Source organism: Mustela erminea, chromosome 7 (genome assembly GCF_009829155.1).
Source record: "Mustela erminea isolate mMusErm1 chromosome 7, mMusErm1.Pri, whole genome shotgun sequence".
In the NCBI taxonomy this organism is placed as follows: domain Eukaryota; kingdom Metazoa; phylum Chordata; class Mammalia; order Carnivora; family Mustelidae; genus Mustela; species Mustela erminea.
The window spans coordinates 47,719,686-47,740,424 of record NC_045620.1 but is presented as its reverse complement, the minus strand read 5'-3'; the positions used below and the strand labels follow the sequence as shown (position 1 = coordinate 47,740,424).

Sequence of the window (20,739 nt, the reverse complement as noted above, 5' to 3'; positions counted from 1 at the left end):
CCCCTTCACTATTGAACCTACTGCCTTCTCTAACGGTGTCAGCTGAACCAACATAATCAGCTATCAACTTGCTCCTACTTCTGTTGACCTTTTTCCCCTGGACCAGGATGAGAATTGGGGGAAGGGTTGCTACACATTCATTTCTCACAGTGTTTATCTTGCGGTGATCAAATGGCCGGGTTAGACCAACGATGTTTATGTGGCATGAGGGTGGAAGGCAGACAGCTGGGGCGGGGACAGATCCTGCCAGCCCCAGGCACCAAGGGAGCGTCTTCACCCCGGCTGAGAAATTCAGAATCCTCTCAATGAGAGGCTCCACATTTTCCTTTGAGAAAACAAATTTTGCAAAGATTCTTCAGAATCCTGGTATGTACGGATAGCCTTTAAGGAGTCCAACATAATAGGGTCGTCATCTAGGGATGCTTGGGTGGTTCAGTGTCTGACTCTAGGTTTGTCTCAGGTCGTGATCTCAGCGTCATGAGATGAAGCCCTGCATCTGGCTCTGTGCTCTGTGGGGAGACTGCTTCTCTCTCTCCCCTCTCCCTTTGCCCTTCCCCCTGTTCGCACTCTCTCTATCTAAAAACGAATAAAGAAATATTTTTTAAAAAAGAGGATCATAGTCTATAAACCCAAACAGCAAAGGAAATTACAGCTTTGATACTTGAGAGCTTTAAGTGATGACATTTCATTCTCTAAGCAGAGGTAATTGGCATGAAGGCCCATGAGGGAGGGGTTGGAGGAAGGGTGGTAACAAGGATACAAATGAGCTATTTCCTTGTTCTTCTTTCCGTTCCAGCGTCTCCCAAAGACTGGAGCTTTGTCTTGCCCAACTGGGTATGTTCCAAGCCACTCTGTGTACAGACATGGACGAATATGATAGCATTTTATTGGGAGAAAAGACTCTTGTTCAGCTGACCTGCAGGAACATCTAATAGGAGGTAAAGGAAGGTGGCTGGCCCACTCTTCCAGATTTATATTCTACTTGTAATTAAAAAAAAAAAAATTCAAGCACCATTCCAGTTAGTCTCACCCCTTCTTTACGAGGTACCAGTAGAAGATATCATGACTTATTTTGGAGATAAGGAACCTAAAGTTCAGAGTGGTTACATGAATGCCAGAAGAGGCATCCAACCAGGTCATAGCAAAGACTGGCCTTAAAAGGTCTTTTGACTTTATCCTCCCAGAGGTCACAGCTCCAAAAACCTAGAGACCAGGCAAATGTAAGAGAGCAACATGGGCCAAAGTAGTGGTGCAATAGGGAGTGTTGGGGACTATGGCCAACTGGGGAGCTTGTCCCTATCTAGAAAGGGAGCTGCTCTTTAGTCCCACATGATTGTGGGTATGTGGGGAATATGGGCCCCATTCTGTTAGATTCTACAACTTGACCTCAATTCATGTTTTACAAGAAATTATTCGGCAATTACTTAGGGAAAAACAAAAACAAAAACAAAAAACTATGTGCTACCAAACAAGACAAGTTTTTAGATGGCCTTCTGCCCCCAGGGTGTGATTACTTGTCCACCCCATGCCTTGATAGAGGCTGCATGGTGGGTGCGTGTGGCCAGGGCCGTGGGAGCAAGTGCTCCCTGCTCCGTTCTTAGCTGCCTGTCCCATGGGTTCCACATGTTAGTTCTGCAGAGGCTGGGTTGTGGGGGCAGGGAGTGCTCCCAGCTACAGCGCCTAATCAGGGAAAGTGAAAAATGGTGGCCTTTAACCCCATTAGCCTGGAAGGCAGACATACAGAGAGGTATGTGTTCCCAAAGCTACCTCCCTTCTCCATCCCCACTCCCACCAGCATCCAGCATAGGACAGTGTTCACTTCTGTACAGTCATTTTTGGAGCTGACAGCAAAGTTTCTATTTTCTTTTGTGAGGGATGCAGTTGGTATTTAATCTCTGCCTTTCTCAGCAGGTCTGCTTTTTGTCACAACACTCCTGCAAAGATGGGATGACAGTGAGACCACATGACCTTATCTGCAGCTGCCGTCTTGAGGCGCTTTATGATTTCTCTTGAGAACAGTCCAGCATTGTGAGTAGGACCTCTCTTTATGGTTTCTCTTGAGAATAGTCCAGCGTTGTGAGTAGGACCTCTCTGTTCCCTGAATGTCACTCTCTGTGACCCTATCCAGCTCCTTCCTTGTGAGCCGTGAGAGCCACCGGCTTATCAGTTCTCGCCACTGGGAAATGTGCATTTTCCTCTTGGTGGAGGTGTACTTCACAAGGCCCCCCGGTGTGTTCTCGGCTTCCTCAGACAGCTGGCTGTATTTGGAAGACCCAGGGTTTCTTCCACGAGGATTGATGTGATCCCTGCAGGTCAAACACATTGGTGGCAGGCCAGAAAGCACACTGTCCTTCATTCTCCAAACCTGGGTCCACGCCAAGGAGGAGGACACAGGGCAGGTGAGGCAGGGACCCTCTTGTGGAGTCTTTTTCAACTCTGCTTTGGAGCCTCTCCTATTTTCAAAAACAAAAGAAAATGCAATGGAGAAAGGGAGCAGCCGCTGAACAATAGCAGGAAAGAGGGTTCAGGAGGAATGTGGACTTGTCCCATTTCTGCCTTTTTCATGGTGAAAATATGCCATGAGGAGAAGAGGACTCACTTTCAAAATCTCTCTCTCTCTCTCTCTCTCTCTCTCTCTTTCTGTTTAATTCTACTTAGTCAGCGTCAGTGTACAAGAGGTTATCAGACTTGTTCTGGAACAGTGCTTGGGAAGTTATGAGTTGCTGGCAGGATTTGCAGCCCACATACTCAGGTATGCAAGAAATAAAATTATCTCTAGCCCTTCAAATCATGCCATTCTGACTCAGAACCCCTGCCCCCAACAAAATACATGTGAAACACCATCCTGGCATTACTGGGGTGGGGGTCTCCCCTCACAGCTTCTTGGAGAGCTTGTAGGGGGAAGGGGCAGCTGGGGCAGGGGTGGCTAACCTCTGTCATTCCTAAGCTCAGCGTTTGGATCTCCAAACTCCTCACACACAGCTCTCTGATCCCACACTTTCCTGGGTAACCCCTGCTGGGCTTTGCCAGCCTTTCAACTGAGGCCAGCACTTCCCTTCGCCCTCCTGGCCAGCCTGGGACAGAGTCTCCACTGCTCTTCTCTCATCTCCCCAGCACTGAATGCAACATCTGACCTGCTTAGGCCTTGGGCAAGCAAAATTAGGTAACTGAAGTCTTTTGAAGACAAATTCTTCTTTTTCCCTACCACAAATCTCCCCCAATATAAGGAAGCATGGGGCTTGTCTATCAGCTTAAGTGGGGAAAGTAAAAGGGAGAGGCACCAGAGGAAAATACAGAAATCAATATCTTCCAGTCTTCCAAATTAGCATGACACTTATGTGTGTACAGAATGGACCCAAGATGGAGATTCAGGAGTCTGTTTATATGGTATGATTTAATGGGTCGCTGCTGGAAGATTCTATAGTTGAGTCTTTCAAAGTGTTATTCCGCCTAAAATTTCCAGCACTGAAAATGCAGACAGTATTTTCTCTCTAGGGAAGGGCTCCTGCATCAAGTTAGTGTTAACTGTAGTCGGCACCACAGCATGTGACCAGCACAAAAGGTGAGACAGTCTCTTCATCATGCAGTAAAGTATAGAAGGAGGTAGGACACCTGGATGGGGAGATGGGACACCTGGATGGGGCTGTGTGGTGGCCTTGTCTTAAGAGAATGTGTCTGGGTCAGCCATGCTGTGATCAGAGATTGACACCATGAAGACTCAGGCTCTTGGTTTGAAAGAGACTGTCCTAAGTAGGAGGTCACACCAGGGTCATGGGTTCTGGCTGTTCTGGGGAGAATGGTTGCTGCCCACACAATCTGACAGTTTCTAGCCTTGTCTGAGCAATCCAGACCCAGGCTGGGAAAGTTATTCCTTAATGTTCAGGTGGCTTTTTGTAAGTTCACCTCTTCCCTTCCTTTTGTCACAGATCAGGAGACAGCTTTAAAATATTGTGTTCAGCCCTGATGATTATGGCAGCACTATTAACAGTAGCCAAACTATGGAGAGAGCCCAAATGTCCATCAACTAATGAATGGATGAAAAGTTGTGGTTGGTGTATATATATATATATATATATATATATATATATATATATATATATATACACACACACACACATATACATATATATGTATCTTTTTGATGGCTGAATAGTATGTAATATTTTTCAGCCATCAAAAAGAGTGAAATCTTGCCATTTGTGATGACATGGATAGTGCTAGAATATATTATGCTAAATGAAATGTCAGTAAGAGAAAGACAAATACCATATGATTTCATGCATATGTGAAATTTAAGAAACAAACAGATGAACATATGGGATGGGAAAAAAAAAAAAGAGAGAGAGAGAGAGAGAAGGGAAACAGACCGTAAGAAACTCTTCAAAAAAAACACAACATAAAAGACTCTTAACTGAAGGTTGATGAAGGGAGGTGGGGGGATGGGCTAGATGGGTGATGGGCATTAAGGAGGGCACTTGTTGTGATGAGCACTGGGTGTTGTACATAAGTGATGAATCATTGAATTCTACTCCTGAAACCAATATTCCACTGTATGTTCACTAACTAGAATTTAAATACGAATTTGAAAAAAGATTTAAAGAATTATTATCCAACAAAAATAAAATAAAATAAAATAAATTAATTAAATTGTGTTTAGGGCTTCATGGTTCTAAGTTAGTTAGTTTTTTTTTCCTTTCCTTAGGTTTGAATTTCTATTTCTCTAAAAATTATGTATTTCTTTTAAATAATAGTTTTAGGGTGATTTTTTTTATTTGGGAAAAAGGAATGTATATAGTACAAAAGATTCCAGTAGACCAAAAAGGTCTATTATGAATGTCAACTCCCTCCTGTCCCTGCCCATCCTGAAACCACCCCCAGAGGCAGTGTCTGCTCCTGGCATTACCTCTTCTGGACGTGGTAGCAAGCTCTGTGCTCCAGTCTGAACTTCTATTTGTTTCAGCTTGTCTTGGAAATTTCTCCTTATCATCACAAAGAGAGTCACCTCATTTTTTATCTCACTGACCTTTCATAATTTGTTTAATTAAACCCCTTTAATAAATATTTAGGTATTATGTTTCTTCAGTCTAAGGCATCCATAAATAATGTTTCTTTATTCATTCAATGTCTCTGCATATGCATTTTTGTCCTTTAAAATGTTTTCCTGTTCTTGATTCATTATCTCTATTTCCATTTCATCACATCGTCTTTCCTAATGTATTGTGTGTAAATGTGTGTGTGTATCCTGGTTGTAAGCCGTGCTGATTTTTTTTTTTTTTTTTTTTTGGTAGACCAAGGAGAGGTAAAACAAAACAAAACAATGAATATTCTCCTTCCCTGTGCCCTGTCCTCAGTGGAGTACGATAGAGTTGAATTTCTTTCACATGACTCATGCTTTCTCCATGACTTTGTTGCTGAATACTTAGATTTGGCATAAATTTATCCTAGAAATTTATGGACTGTTTTGGGCAAGTGGTAGTCAAGCAGCCTCTTAAGAAGATGCAAATCAAGAAGATGGATTTCATTGGTGTACTTGATTGCTCTCTTATAGTAGGGCTATGGAATTCTTAGACTAGTGAAAATGCTGACCTGGTTAATTTACCATGAGTTTCTTCTTAGATGACTGTGGCCCACTTATCTACACTTTGCTGGGATCCTTGAGGCCTCTTAGCTTGCCCTATAGTCTGGGAAGTTTGGAATACTTCCATGTTCTTAACCCTGCCTCCATGTTAGAATCACCTGGGGAACTTTATAAACAGCATGACACCTGGTCCCAGAATTTTCCTCTCCTGTACATTTAGGGCTGACAAACCTGGACTACATGATCACTGAAACCCTTCCTTCCTCTAAACTGATGACAATTATCGGAGTCTGCCATAGAATTAGAGGACTTGTAAACTTGACCAATTCATCAGAGTTTTCAAGTTCATCATTTTGAGTGTCGTGACCTATTTCCTCTTGAGAGTTTTCCTTCTAAACTTTCAAGGGCTTGGAGCAGAAAAGTCAAAGTTTGCGTGTTGAGCCCTTATTAAGGGAATAATGAGAAGGAACACAATTTTCTCAAGGTGCAAAATTGAGGACTCACACAACTGAGAAGACAGGTGGATATATTCCAGCAGCTGGGACCGAAAGCAGGGATCCATGGGTTAAAGCGTCTGCCCAAGACTGACTTGTCCTTACACTCTGTCAATCTTTCAATTTTGTCTCACCCAGTTTTGCCAAATGTCAAAGCAGCATGTAATACTGGGACTTCAGTCAAGGCCTTATGTTACCATGGATGAACAGAAGAAAAGAAAAGAAAGGATAGATGGGTGAGTACATGGATGGAAGGAACAGAAGGAGGAGAGAAAGATGGATAGTTGAATGCACTGGTTGAGAGTTTTACAGAGGTTGGGGGTTGCGTTTGTCTCCTGATCCTGTCATTTTTTTTACCTATGTGAGCTCAGGAGGTCACTTATAATAACATAACCCTCTCCCCTATCTTGTGAAACACTGGATTAATGATACCTATCATCTAGTGTTTTCATGGGGATTAAATTAGATTATGGTAGGTTAAGTATTTAGCCCAGTGCCAAACAATGTGTGCCCACTGAATGGCACTTATGCATTATTTTTCTTCACTTTACTCCAAAAGTGTTCTTCATTGGTTTTGAAAATACATCTCTTATATGCATTGCAAACTTCTTCCCGAATCTGTGTATTTCGTTTTCACTCCTTTAATGACATGTTTTGATGAGGCATTCTTATTTTTATGATCATTTATTTTATTAATCTTTTGTTTTGAAGTTACTGCTTTTTATAAACTATTTTTAAAAACTTCCTACCTGTGGTCATGAAAATATTTTCATTTTCTTCTAAAATCTTCACCATTTTACCATTCCCATTTCAGTGTATGAACTATCTGTTGCTGATTTCTATGTACAAGGTGAAGTAGGAGCCAAGATCAATTTTTTTTCCTACGTGGTAGACCAATCAATCCAGCAGCCTTTAGTGAAAAAAACACCCTTCCCCACTGTCTTTCAGTTGCCCCTTTGTCATAAATCAGGTGGGTCTGGTTCTGGATTCTCTAATCTCTTTCACTGTTCTTGTCTATCTCTGTACTGCCTTCTCATTGTTTTAAGAACCTCATTGAGATCAAAAGCTTTTGCACAGCAAAGGAAACAGTTAACAAAACCAAAAGACAACTGACATAATGGGAGAAGATATATGCAAATGACATATCAGATAAAGGACTAGTGTCCAAAATCTATAAATCTATAATCCAAACTCAACACCCAAAGAACAAATAATCCAATCAATAAATGGACAGAGGACATGAACAGACATTTCTGCAAAGAAGATATCCAGATGGCCAACAGACACATGAAAAAGTGCTCCACATCACTCGGCATCAGGGAGATATAAATTAAAACCACAATGAGATGCCACCTCATACCAGTCAGAATGGTTAAAATTAACAAGTCAGGAAATGACAGATGCTGGTGAGGATGCAGAGAAAGGGGAACCCTCCTACACTGTTGATGGGAAGGAAAGCTGGTACAGACACCGTGGGAAACAGCATGGAGGTTCCTCAAAAAGTTGAAAATAGAGCTACCCTACAACCCAGCAATTGCACTTCTGGGTATTTACACTAAAGATACAAATGTAGTGGTCTGAAAGGGCACATGCACCCAAATGTTTATAGCAGCAATGTCCACAATAGCCAAACTATGGAAAGAACCTAGATGTCCACCAAGAGATGAATGGATAAAGAAGATGTGATGCATATATACAATGGAATACTATGCAGCCATCAAAAAGAAATGAAATCTTGCCATTTGCAATGACGTGGATGGAACTAGAGGGTATTATGCTGAGCGAAATAAGTCAATCAGAGAAAGATGATTATCATATCATCTCCCTGATATGAGGAATTTTAAAGGCAGAGTGGGGGGTTTGGGAGGTCGGGAGGGAAAAAAATGAAACAAGATGGGATCAGGAGGGAGACAAGCCATAGGAAACTCTTAATCCCACAAAACAAACTGAGGGTTGCTGAGGGGAAGGGATTGTAGAGAGGGTGGTTGGGTTATGGACATTGGGGATGGTTTGTGCTATGGTGAGTGCTGTGAAATGTGTAAGCCCAATGATTCAAAAATCTGTACCCCTGGGGCAAATAATACATTATATGCTAATAAAAATAATTAATAATAAAAAGGAGAAAAAGAATACAAAGAGCTCTCATAGAAAAAGACAGGGTCAGATCAAATGTACTAATGAATTGAATGGACATTCAGGTTCATTCTAATTATTTGACCATCACCACTGATTTAATGTGGATTTCTTCAGTGCCTGCCTTATTCTGAGACAGCAAAACTAAATGCATATATGTATGTATGTATTTACTTACTTGTTGATCTTTACCTATGCTTACTTATATTTTCTTACTTTCTTTGTTAACGGTATGTGACCAGAGAGGCAAATAAATGTCCAGGGACTGTGAAAGTTCTGGAGCTGGGTGATGATAGAAATGCAAACAGAAGCTGTGACAAAGGCAGTGGGACCAGGCGTGGCCTGGAAAGGGAAGGGCACATGGGTGAGCTGGTGCTGCCCCAGATGCAGGTCTCATTCCTGGTACAGGTTGGGGCAAGTCCAACTAGGATGCACAATGATTCTTATATATGGGAACCAAATATTAAAGTCATTCCAAAAAGTTTGGGGCTGTCCTCTCCTGGTAAGAATAGGAAGTAAGAAGCCAAAGAAAACTGGGAAAAATGGGTGAAGAGTCAGGGGTGCCAATGGCTAACAGTCAGTTCTCAATCTTAATAAAAGTTTTAAGGTTTATGGGTCAAGTATAGCATTCATTGCAGAATGTGTGAGAACAGGTATATTTCCCATTTCAATATTGTTATGATAACCGCTTACTAAAGATGCTAGTAATCTTTTATCAAAAGACTTAAGTATCAAGGCCTCCAGGTGATTGCATGTAAGTGTGGGAAGCCCATTGCTTGATTACACGTGCAACATGTAACAGCCAGAAAATGCTCGGAGATAGGGAGTGGAGAGAAAGGACACAAGTGCAATACTTGGGTTTATTACTCAGCTGGGGGGAATCCAAACTTTGAAAAGAGCTATTGAAATTCTTCCTCAAAGCATCCCAATCCAGAGCTAAAATGTGCCTTTTATTGTGACATATTTAGCAACTTTAACAGGAAAACCTGACTTTGATCACAAAGGTTTATATAAACCAAGTTTCTGGCAAGATCTTGAAATAGAATCTTATGACCCTGAGAAATGGTTTCTTTCTCACTGTAAGTGGAGAGAAGGCTTCCTCTTCCTTTTCAGTTTTGAATATGAGTCCCAGAGGGCTTGGGCAACACTGAATGTTCCGAGAGGTGGCAAACTGAGCCAACTTCAACACTTGGTGTCTCTTGAGTCACAGTGGATGTGGTAGGTGTGGCTTCTGGGGTTGTTGAATTCTGCCCCATCCCCTCAGTGTGCTCAGCCAAAATAGGGCTGAATTGCAACATGGCACATGCTATTCTTTATTTGTTCTTTAACAAAGGAGAACATTGCCAAAGGTACCGTGGGGGCTGGATTCGAGAGGTGAACCTGTCCCTAACTGGGTGTGTTGGTAAGAGTCCCTCCTCCCTCAGAGCTTGTCCCCACCAAGAGGTGGGCAAAAGATATAAAAATGCCTTACAAACTGTAAAATGTAATAGCACATGGAATTTCTATTTTGTGGTGAAAACAGTTGACTTTGAGTAATTAGGCCTGCTTCTATTCAACAGGATGATGTTGTTGGAATATAATAAACCCATGGCTATACTTGTCCATCATTGCTTCATTTGAATATGTCTACTTATTCATTCACCGAAAGCTTTTATTAAATGTCAGTTGAGTAGCAAACACTCCATTAAGTACCATGGGTGGAAAAGATAAAAGCAAAGATCAAGAAAGAAGGGTGTAGTCTGCTGGATAACCATTAAGTCTATAATTTGCAAGAGTTTTATCAATAGAAATAGCTCTCCAACACATTTAAAATGCAAATGGGTGGCATGTCCCAGGCACAACTTGTATTGAATTGAGCATCTTCCCACACAGAGGAAGAAACTTATCCCGTGGTTTCTGGAGATACTCAGGGCAGTGACTTTCCAAGTGGGAATATTGCTACACATTGGAATGGAGCAGCAGCCAGATGAAAAGTTGTTGGAGCCCATGAAATAATACCTCCCTCTCCTGAGGTATAATACCTCCCTCCCTTTCTTGCTTGCTTGCTTTTTTTTGCTTTCTTTCTTTCTCTCTCTCTCTTTTTAAAAAAAAAGATTATTTATTTATTTATTTATTTGACAGAGAGAGAGAGAGAGAGAGAGAGACAGAAATGAAGGAGCACAAGCAGGGGGAGTGGGACAGGGAGAAGCAGGCTTCCTGCTGAGCAGGGAGCCCGATGGGGGACTTAATCCCAGGACCCTGGGATCATGACCTGAGCCAAACTCAGGTCAGACCTGAGCCAAACTTAATGACTGAGCCACCCAGGTGCCCATTGCTTCTTTCTTTTTAACAATTTTATTTATTTATTGAGAGAGAGAGAGTGCATAAGAGGAGGGAGGGACAGAGGGAGAGGGAGAAGCAGACTCTCCACTGAGCAGGGACCCCGATGTGGGACTTGATCTCAGGACTCTCGGATTATGACCTGAGCCAAAGGCAGACATTTAAACGACTGAGCCACCCAGGAGCCCATGTTTCAGTTTCCGTTTTTATGCTTCACAGATTCATCTCTCTGCTAATCACATGACAGGAGGAAGACAGCTCTGTCAACGGCAACCACGCTTGCATATGGTCATGTCCTGCTGCCCAAGGACCCCCAGTCTCCAAATCCCAAGGGAACGACTCTGCTTGGGTCAACTGTCCTCCTTGACACTCCCATTGGTAACTGCTCTCCGCCCTTTGGTGAGTTTACCTTCATGTGCACACAAACCTGCAATCACACACATAATTTGGCTTGAAGGACACACACATTGATTTGGCTTGAAGGACAGTAAGATGTACCATTTATACACTTATATTTTTCACTTAATGAATCTTAGTTCCTTCTGTTGTGGTGCACGTGGAGCAACTGCATAGTATTCCATAAAATCTGTTCTTTGGCCTCTTTATTCCTTTGTTGATGGTTATTTCCAAATTTTTATATTATCTCCCGGGTCACATTTACCACCCTTTGTCAATCTTCAGGTTTTTCTAGAATATATACACCTCACAATGGAAATCTGAATCAAAAGGTATGTGCATTTTAAATTTTAATAGATATTAACAAATTGCTCCCCCAAATGCCTTTAGCAGTGAAAGATTCTGCCAATATGGTATGAGAGTAAATATTTCTTATCCACTTGCTAAATGCTAAATATTAGTAATCTTTCTAATAGTCTAGCCAAAAATTCTGTTAGGGCATCACATCACTTTGCTTTGGAAGGGCTGGTTTTCAAGCTTGCTGGCTGCCTCCTCCAGCCCCTGGGGCTCAGAGCTCAATGTCCTGCCCTGCTCCCCAAAGGAACAGAGCGTCTGAGTTGCCAGCCCACATGGGGTTTCAGCAAGGATGATTCCCTGAAAAGCAATGGAATCTTCTCAATTATAACCTTGCAAAACAGAACTAGGGAACAGCTGAGTTTAACTTTCCAAATACTAAACTACAAATAATCCATTCAAGTATACAGTTAAATCATTAAAGAGGAAGTTAGGAAAAAATTCATTTTCATTTGTATCTAATACAAGGCTCTACTCCACTGCTCATATTCCTTTCACAAGAACCAAATACAGAGCTGTCACCATCCCCCTGCCTCTTCCTGAAGTGGAGGGACGACCTTTCCCAGCCGTGACCACAGTGGACCCAGAAGTACAGGCTAAGTGTGGGACTCCTTCCTTTTTGTGTTTATATGACTTTGGGGAGGAGAGATGCGAAATACAGCTAGGGGGCAAGGAAGGAAAGGGATTTATTATTATTTTTGTTTCTTATTCTCATTTAGTTCAAGAGTTAAGTTAGGTTATCAAAGAATCCATGTAATCAGATCTGGAGATTTCAAGGTCATCAGGCTGCTGTTGTCATTACAAATTAGAAATAGTGCATGGTATTCAGTGACCAGAAGTGGCTATGAATGATGCTCTGATGCTTTTTGTAAAAGGGGGTCCATTGAAAGATTTTATGACTCAAGATAGAGCCCAGTGACTTTCTCAAGGACATACTGGTCTTCTTTTTTCATAAAATCACAAGTAATAGTCCTGATCACTTTTAAAAATAATGTATAATATGAAAATATTTCATTGAGCTTTTTTCAAAGTGTAAGTTGGAAAGTGTTGGAACGAACCTGGGAATCAGGTCCTCTGACAGTCCCTGGCTTTCGTACCAGCTGCCCAACCACGACCCATCCCCTAACCACCAAGATCTGTTGCCTTACCTGCAAAAGGTGATAAGTCTTATTTCACAGGTTTGGTAAAGATTCAATTAAATAATACAATGTATCTCCAAGATGTTTGCTAAAACATCTGGCATCAGTAGGTGCTCAGATATCAGTGGAGAAGAATAAAACTCAGAATGCTCCGACTTATGTTCATAAATGATTCATTTATAAGTACTCCAGGGTGTGGGGAATCTTCATATTCACAAAGGCAACCTTGCAGTTATCCACTGCGGCTGCACGAAAGTGAAAATGCAGCAGATCTGAGTGTTGGTGGACACCTTGTGGTCCTCCCTGAATATGAGGTCACCCCCACCGCCATCCACCGCCCCACACCCGGAAGGCTGTCAGGAGAGAGTTTCTTACGGCTTCCTCAGTCCTGATGAGACTGAGGCTTCCTGTGTCATCCCTCAGATGCAGTGTGGTATCACCCACCAGTGACATCCAGTAACACTCAGGCCAGTTTCAGTTTGTGTCATTCCATCTGGCTTGTGGGATCAGGACCTGGGAGCTGTCACCCTTGGCTTCTCTCTTCTCTTTTTTCTCCATTTGTGTGAGTTCCCTAAACTTGGCCAGCCAAGTCCATCCAGTTGTGAATTTGGTCTTACCTTTTCTTGGTTGTCTTGTGTCAACCACAGACATGCTTGGGGCATCTTCTCTGCATGTGGCCCCAGGGATCCTGTGATAAACAAGGTGGTCTTGTCCCTGCCCCCAGGGGGCTCGGGTGTCTTGTCCTGGCAGTGATGATGGCCTCATGGGGGCAGCCCACAGACAGTGTGACTTTGTTTTCTCCTGAATATGGTGATCCTCAGGCCAACCATCCAGGCTGTCGCCCTGCCCCCATACGTCTGGTGGCCATGCACTGGGATTCCAGTGGGCTGATGGCTGGTGAATGGTTGTGGGCCAGTTTTCAAATGGAGCTGGAGGTGATCATCAAAGGGAAATTCCCACAGCCCCCCTCTTCCAGACTCTGTTCACATCTCCTCCACCCCAGGCTCAGGGTTGGGGTCATTGACAGTAATTTAAGGGTAGGGCGGCCCTGAATGACTTTGTGTCAGTGTCCTAACAGAGAAAGTCAAGCAGCTGCTTCACTTTTTCCCCCCAAATTTTGTTTCTTTTTCATCAACAGGAACTTTCAAAAAAGAGCATGTAGCCTAAGGTTCTATCTTAAACTAGGCTCCTCAGAAGCAGTCCTGGGAGAAGGATTTGAGGGAAGGGGGTCTGTTTGTTTGGGGCATCTTCAGGGCAGGGGGAGAGTGAGCCTGAGAAGGGAAGAGCTAACAGAACATGTGATGAGCAGGTTTGCATCATGGGCACTCAGTCTGTGCCAGCTATAGCAGGTAACATGGAGTGCATAGCACAGTGGCCTGATGTCTGCTCCCATACCTGAAGGAGTTGGGGTATCCACTAGGACTGGGGTTTCCAGAACTTTGCACTAAGTCCTGTCCTTTGTTGCCCAAGGCTGCTCTTGGGGGCATTTTTTCTGCACTTCTAGCCCACCATGGGTGGGGGGCAGAATGAAGGCATGCATTTTCTTGCAGAGGGATGCCACAGGCGCACATTGGAATGGCAAGGGGGTTAGGGATGTGCGCAGGTAGCCAGTGGCACCAGTTTCCAACTTCTAACTCCTACAAGGGTTTGCCCCTGTTGGAGCCAGCTCAATGCAAACTGAGACACAATTAGCCTGGAAAACTCTAAGGACCCAAATTTCAGTTTGGAGCTGATGCTGCATTTAGAAACCTGGCATGGCTTTTCAGAATTAGGGCTTGTCAAGAGCAAAGCTAAACACAGTGTCTCATTTCAAAGAGGGTCCAGTTTCCTATGAACTGTTTATTGAAAAAACATGTGTGGGGAGAAAACATTGGACAGTGGCACGGCGCTTCAAATCTATACATGGAGAGAGACAGGTTCCATCTCAGAGAGACCTTTGTGGAGTGTCCCGGTTGCGGTCTCCAGAGTGTTTGCAGATCTGCCTTCAATTTTTAATATTACGAGGCAGCATGGAAAATCCAACTGCCTGGATTTGATTTGTGAAAGGGATGGAGAAAGAGGTTGGCTCAATCGATCACTTAACAGGGGCTGTTACATGCCTCATTGGAACAGCTCTGTGCAGAGCTTGGATCCAGGGAAGAAAAAGGCAATTCAAAATAATCTGGATGCCCTGAGCAGCACTGTGGCTCAATTTGCCTTTGCAGAAAAGACCAATAATTCCTTCCATGTATATGCCTTCGTATGGTCTGCTGTGTGCCTCAGACACCATTGCCCTAGGTCCTTTCTATAGGTGAGGGTTTTGAATTACTTTATTTCTGTCTCATGAAAGAGGCAAGCAGGTCAGAGCAGGATAGGACCTGCCCACTTGGTCCAGAAGAAGAAAGTGGGCCCAAACCATCTCTTGATTGTCAGTAACCAGACACTCTCTGGCATGTAATCTATGCCAAGTAACTGTCTGAATGACTGTTGGGCTGTACTGTTGTTCAGTCTGGGTCCTTTTAGCAAAGGAAGGTCATGGGTTGGCATTGGCAGGGACATGCAGCAGGAGGTTCCCTTTGAAAGCTCGTCAGATGCACTTTTAGGGTTTGTTTGGATGTCTTCACACATTAATTTAATCAGGTGGCTAGGTTCGGAGCAGCTGCTTCCCTCTCTGGTGGACTTGTTTCCGCTGGTCCACTAGCCACATCCCATTAATGAATCAGCCACTGTGCTCATGCAGCTCGGTGACAGGCTGCCCAAAGGTGTGCACATTGCAGGGAGGCACTGGAAAGAAAGCCTCTTCAAGAGTCCGTTGAGTGAATTTCTAGTTCTGTGATGTCTGGCACGGGAGCAGGTATGAGGATGGCCGAGGGAGACAGACTTCCTGGCATGGTATCTGCCTGCATTATTCATTCCATGTCTACTTCCATAACAGTAGTGGAAGGGACAAAGAACACAAAAACCCTGTAGAGAGGAACAGTCGCTTGACACTAGTATTGTTGCTACACCAAGAAAGTCAAATAAGGCAATGAGACTCCAAAATTGCCCTCAGTGATTTTAGTGCTTGCAGCAGTTCTTCAGAATGCAGAGACACAGTTTCAGGACTACGGTGGACACGAGAAGTTGCTTCTGTTTTGGGGTTCTGCTTCTGGATATTTAGAAATTTTTTTTCTTAATTATCAAGGATATCTTAGGAAACTTCAAGTGGAAATCGGGTGAAAATAGGTCCAGTCATTCTGTGCCTTACTATAAATGCCCACAAGCACTTCCTTACCTAAGAATGTCACTTGCTTAGTGAGGGAGCTGGAATAAGTTGAGATAACCATTCTTACGTGAACAAATGGGTAACTTAGCCCAAAGCTGCCCAACAGGTATGAGCTACGAAGCTAGGGTATAATCCCAGTCCTCTGCACTTCAACTCCAGGGCAATTTTGTTGCTTAAAACTTTGCTTAATCTCTCTCTGTCATGGGTGAGCATTAGGGGCTTTTGAGGCAATGTGATTTTATAGAGGATAACTGTTGGTGTGTAGTTTTGCATAAATTCCCATCAGTTTCCATAGCTACACTGTTGCCTCTTGGAGACTGCGGACTCACAGTCCTCCATCTCCCTTCCTCCAGTGCTGGGCTTCCAGTGCAGAGCCCTACTGACCCTCTGCCAAGGAAGCCAGGGAAGGCTGCAGGGTACCGGTACTGCCTGTGGTATGAAAAGCAAGTGAGCTTCTCCTGCATCTCCATTCACACCAGTTTCCATTCTCCATATTCTGTGATGCTTGTAATGGCAGGATAAGCATAGGGTCAGGATATCTGGGTCACAGGTAAATTCCTGTCCTCAGCTCTGTGATCCTGTGGAGGATCCCTTTGCTCCAGCTGGAGCACTGCACACTGTCTGGTGGTCCCCACACCCCCTGGCACCTGCCCATGATCAGGAGTTGTTCCTGCTTTCAGTGCCTTCACACCCTAGTGTGGTGTTGAGGCACCACATGAATAGACACATACTGATTACTGCTGACAGGAACAGAATTCCTTCATCCCAAACTACAGTGGACATGGCTGACAACTTCCAAGTAGGGACACATCAGTGATGACCCTAGCTGAGCTCCTGGCCTAGTGGACTCCAACAATGTCTTTTTTCATGAATGGCAGAACCTATACCCATCCCATGGTCCAGGCTTCTGACCTCGGGAGAACTCAGAGACCAGGAATCTGGAGTACTGGCTTGGCTGCTCCCAGGATGTTGTGGTTATAACAGGGAAATCCATGGTTTTCCCACCAAACCTTAAATAACACCCCCCTGTGCCCATGCCTCAATCCCTCATCATTACAACAAACTCATTTTTACAATTAGTGAAGGGTAGATCTTTGAGGGGAGAAAGAATTGAGAATGGCCAACCCAGTGGCTGTCAAGCTTGAGTGGACATCAGAGTCCCCTCAAGGCTTTTCTGCACACCAGCTGTTGGACCCCACAGGTAGTTATGGAACCATCAAGGACTCGCACTTCTGGACACTTCTCAGATGCAGATGTGGCCGTGCCAGGCACCACATCTGAGGGCTGCTGGAGCAAACCTGGAGCAGCGTGATACCTCAAAGCTTTAATCAGTCCTTCCCCACAACAGCAAAGGACTTGTTGGAAAGAAGCCAGCTCCTAAGGATATCTTAGATATGAAAAATTTTAGCATTAATATGAGTTAGAGGCTATAATTAATAAACAATGATTATGTTTCCACAGGCACAACAGTAAAGCAGGTACTTGGAACATTGCAGGATCAGCAACGGAAGTAAGATGCAAGTCTCCTGTTGAAGTCCCATCTCCCAAAAAATGTATATAAAGAAAAGAAGAAAGCTAGAAGACAGGCAGCCATGAAGGTGGGTGTTGGGATTTTTCTTTAAATCTAAGTTTTGTGTTTCTAGAAAAATCTGATCAAATAACATCTTTCATAACCAAATGGAATTTTGACTTATCAGCCTTATCGTGGTCATCAGGCCAACCCACAGTAAGATGAGTCTTGGCTTTCCCATTTTGGAAACTGCCAGAAATGCTATTTGGATTAATTTCTATTTGGGAGTTGGCTAAAACTGGCCACATTCTCTCATACTTCAGGATAAACATCATAGAATTGTCATATAAATTTATATTCCCCAAGTAAAGTTAAAATAGGCCTTTTTGGGGGAGGCAAAAGACTTTTTTTTGCAGATTACTTCTCAAATATGTTCAGACACAAAATTTGACCTTTTTTCTTCCATATTCAATGTCCACCAAACTAAATTTCTGTTTTGGGAATTATATTAAATTATATTGTATTCTTCAGTTACATATAAAATCCAATTAACATTCTTTATGGAAATCTCAATACCATATATAGGTTAAAGAAAAGATTAAAAAGAACATTCTAATACTTTCTAAGAAGTAAAAGAAATCAACTTTTTTAAAAAAAAGATTGTATTTATTCATTGGAGAGAGAGAGAGAGAGAGCGCACTGGCAGAGGGGAGAAGCAGAGGAAGAGGGAGAAGTGGAATTCCTACTGAGCAGGGAGCCTGACACAGGGCTTGATCCCAGGGCCAGAAGATCATGACCTGAGTCAAAGGCAGACACTTAACCATCTGAGCCACCCAGGCCCTCCAGAAATCAACTTTTCAAAGCACAGGCCAATCATGACATTGAAGTGCATCTGTACTATTGTCCCCTAACAGAGTACATTCCAATGCAAACATAAGTACTTCTCATTCTCTACAGTATACTGACCCTCAAAAACTGTGTATATAATGTCAATAAAGTAAATTATCATACATTTGAAATAGAAGATTAGAATGGAAGCACAATCTGGAAAAAGAAATCACTTTAATTGCTGGCCTTGAAACTATTTTATGAATTAAAAAAGTATTTTAAATTCTGGCCCTCTTAATTCAGGACCTTGAACTTCTGTGCTTTCAAAAACAACTAATCTAGAACTCTATAACTAAAATAAATTCCTGATCAGGCTCTTGATTTTTTTCAGGTATTTACCATTTTTGCATGTGACCCAAAGGTGATGACAACTCTGTCCTCCTCAGAGGGACACAGGTATGGTCTAGGCTGTGGATGGTAGCAGGCTGGTGCCATGGTCATGATGGGGTTTGGGAGAGACACTGGCCCAGACTGACCAAGAAGTCATAGAGAGATGATTTCTGGAGGTCCAGGAAAAGTTGTCCTCATTCTTAAGGAGTCACATGAAGGCATGGTCCCTTTGTGTTTCTGGACACTGGATGTTAAAGGTCTGGGTTTAATATCCAGAATTCTGGGAGCCAACTTGCAACAACAAGGGAAACCAACTGGGGACAATTCCAGCCCACAGAACATGGCAGAGCAGAGGCAGGAAAGAACATGTGTCCTTGACACCATTGCTAGCTGTTGAGTCAACCAGCCTGGATCCCTGTTAGACCTCAGCTCACTCTTATTTGATGTAAGAAACTCTTACGTTGTCTGTGCCTGTAAGACAAGTCTTCTCTTGCCTATAGTGTAGCCATCCTAGTTGATACAAATGAAATTTGAAAAGCAGAGATTTCATGGAAAAGTCTGTTCCTGTCCATTTTCATTGGACACCTTTAAATTCATTCTGTATTAAATCATTTTTTAATACGATTGTCTGTTTTGTGTGTGTTGAGTTTGAGGAGTTCTTTATAGATCCTGGATATCAACCTTTTGTCTGTACTGTCATTTGCAAATATCTTCTCCCATTTTGTGGGTTGCCTCTTTGTTTTCTTGACTGTTTCCTTTGCTGTGCAGAAACTTTTGATCTTGATGAAGTCCCAAAAGTTCATCTTCACTTTTGTTTCCTTTGCCTTTGGAGACATATCTTGAAAGAAGTTGCTGTGGCCGATATCGAGGAGGTTACTGCCCATGTTCTCCTCTAGGATTCTGATGAATTCCTGTCTCACATTGAGGTCTTTTATCCATTTTGAGTTCATCTTTGTGTACGGTGTAAGAGAATGGTCGAGTTTCATTCTGCTACATATAGCTGTCCAGTTTTCCCAGCACCATTTATTGAAGAGACTGTCTTTTTTCCACTGTATATTTTTTCCTGTTTTGTTGAAGATTATTTGCCCATAGAGTTGAGGGTCCATATCTGGGCTCTCTACTCTGTTCCACTGGTCTATGTGTCTGTTTTTATGGCAGTACCATGCTGTCTTGGTGACCACAGCTTTGTAGTAAAGCTTGAAATCAGATAACGTGATGCCCGCAGTTTTATTTATTTATTTATTTTTAAGATTTTATTTATTTGACAGAGAGAGAGGGAATACAAGCAGGAGAGTGGTAGAGGGAGAAGCGGGCTCCCCACTGAGCTGGGAGCCCTGTGTGGGGCTTGATCCCAGAACCCTGGGATCATGACCTGAGCTGAAGGCAGTCGCTTAACAAACTGAGCCTCCCAGGTGCCCCTTTATTTTTGTTTTTCAACATTTCCTTAGCGATTCGGGGTCTCTTTTGACTCCATACAAATTTTTGGATTATTTGCTCCAGCTTTTTGAAAAATACTGGTGGAATTTTGATCGGAATGGCATTAAAAGTATAGATTGCTCTAGGCAGTTTAGACATTTTTAACAATGTTTATTCTTCCGATCCAAGAGCATGGGATGGTCTTCCATCTCTTTGTGTCTTCTTCAATTTCTTTCATGAGTGTTCTGTAGTTCCTCGAGTACAGTTCCTTTACCTCTTTGGTTAGGTTTATTCCAGGATATCTTATGGTTCTTGGTGCTATAGTAAATGGAATCGATTCTCTAATTTCCCTTTCTGTATTTTCATTGTTAGTGTATAAGAAAGCCACTGATTTCTGTACATTGACTTTGTATCCTGCCACATTGCTGAACACTTCTCCAATGAAGACATACAAATGGCTATCAGACATGTTCATCATGATGATGAAAAAATGTTCATCATCACTAGCCATCAGGGAGATTCAGATTGAGATATCACATTGAGATATCACCTTACACCAGTTAGAATGACCAAAATTAACAAGACAGGAAACAACATGTGTTGGAGAGGATGTGGAGAAAGGGGAACCCTCTTACACTGTTGGTGGGAATGCAAGTTGGTGAGCCACTTTGGAAAACAGTGTGGAGATTCCTCAAGAAATTAAAAATAGAGCTTCCCTATGACCCTGCATTTGCACTACTGGGTATTTACCCCAAAGGTACAGATGTAGTGAAAAGAAGGGCCATCTGTACCCCAATGTTTATAGCAGCAATGGCCACAGTCACCAAACTATGGAAAGAACCAAGATGCCGTTCAACAGACGAATGGATAAGGCTGATGTGGTCCATATACACTATGGAGTATTATGCCTCCATCAGAAAGGATGAATACCCAACTTT

General features: G+C 42.8%; 1 long non-coding RNA gene across 2 annotated transcripts; it reads left to right on the top strand.

The window, feature by feature from the left end:
- The first annotated feature begins 205 nt into the window (after window positions 1–205).
- On the top strand, window positions 206–19,021 carry LOC116595339. Of its 2 annotated transcripts, XR_004287625.1 has the most exons (7): window positions 206–366; window positions 797–2,752; window positions 2,983–3,163; window positions 6,211–6,308; window positions 10,744–10,923; window positions 17,119–17,255; window positions 18,387–19,021. It is a non-coding gene; the product is annotated as an uncharacterized LOC116595339 (long non-coding RNA). The 2 variants fall into 2 exon arrangements; XR_004287626.1 differs by having other exon boundaries at window positions 797–3,163; window positions 10,772–10,923.
- The last annotated feature ends 1,718 nt before the right edge of the window (window positions 19,022–20,739 follow it).